This window comes from Triticum aestivum, chromosome 6D (assembly GCF_018294505.1).
Source record: "Triticum aestivum cultivar Chinese Spring chromosome 6D, IWGSC CS RefSeq v2.1, whole genome shotgun sequence".
In the NCBI taxonomy this organism is placed as follows: domain Eukaryota; kingdom Viridiplantae; phylum Streptophyta; class Magnoliopsida; order Poales; family Poaceae; genus Triticum; species Triticum aestivum.
In genome coordinates, this window is record NC_057811.1 from 234,945,721 (window position 1) to 234,947,084 (window position 1,364).

The window sequence follows — 1,364 nt, forward strand, 5'->3', positions numbered from 1 at the left end:
CTATAATAAGATGACGCAGCACCTAAAATAGCCTCTGGACGAAAGTTATGAAGTAGCATCTTGTATATTTCGTCCAAGGCTTCATGCATGCATTATGGTGGCTTCAACGTCCTGAAATCATCACTTGTAACTCCGTTCTTGTCCCCCATGCGCATGCCATCATCTCCATGCTTGTTCTTGCTCCAATGTTCATCCTTCTCAAAGCTAGGCCCTTCATTTGTAAGCAAAACAAATGTATCCAATTTAGGCAGCATCATATTCTCATGAACATTAGAATCATTACCAAGAAACGAAAGTACCTGGTAATTTAATTGGCGTGCGCGAGCTCTAGTAATTGGTCCAGTATGTATAGCAGCAGGGGCTGTGGGTGTAACAATGCTATTGATGTCCTGATCATCCTCCCCTTCTTGAAATGAAGTCGTCCTCGACGGAAGCTCATCTTCCTCACCCAAATAAGGCTTCAAATCTGCAATGTTAAAAGTGGGACTAACCCCAAAATCTGCAGGCAGCTCAAGTTTATATGCATTATCATTTATTTTCTCTAACACCTTAAAAGGACCATCAGCACGTGGCATTAGCTTTGATTTGCGCAAATCAGGAAATCTATCCTTACGCAAATGTAACCAAACAAGATCTCCAGGTGCAAACACAACATGTTTTCTACCCGTATCTCCAGCAAGTTTATATTTAGCATTCATACGCTCAATGTTTTCCTTAGTTAACTCATGCATTTTTAAGATCAATTTAGCACGTTGTTTAGCATCAAAATTAACCTTCTCCGAAGATGGAAGAGGCAACAAACCAATAGGTGCACGAGGTAGGAAACCATACACAATTTCAAAAGGGCACATCTTAGTAGTAGAATGCAATGAACGATTATAAGCCAACTAGATATGAGGCAAGCATTCTTCCCACATTTTCTTATTATTCTTCAAAACAGCCCTAAGCATAGTAGACAATGTTCTATTGACTACTTCAGTTTGTCCATCAGTTTGGGGGTGACAAGTAGTACTAAAAAGCAGTTTAGTCCCCAACTTAGCCCATAAACATCTCCAAAAGTGGCTAAGAAATTTAGTATCACGATCTAAAACAATAGTATTTGGCACACCATGCAAACGGATAATTTCACGGAAGAACAAATCAGCAACATTAACAGCATCATCGCTTTTATGACATGGTATAAAGTGTGCCATTTTTGAGAATCTATCCACGACAACAAATATGCTATCCCTCCCCTTCTTTGTTCGAGGTAAACCTAAAACAAAGTCCATAGATATATCCTCCCAAGGAACACTAGGTACAGGCAAAGGCATATATAAACCATGAGGATTGAGTCATGACTTAGCTTTTTGACATGTAGTGCA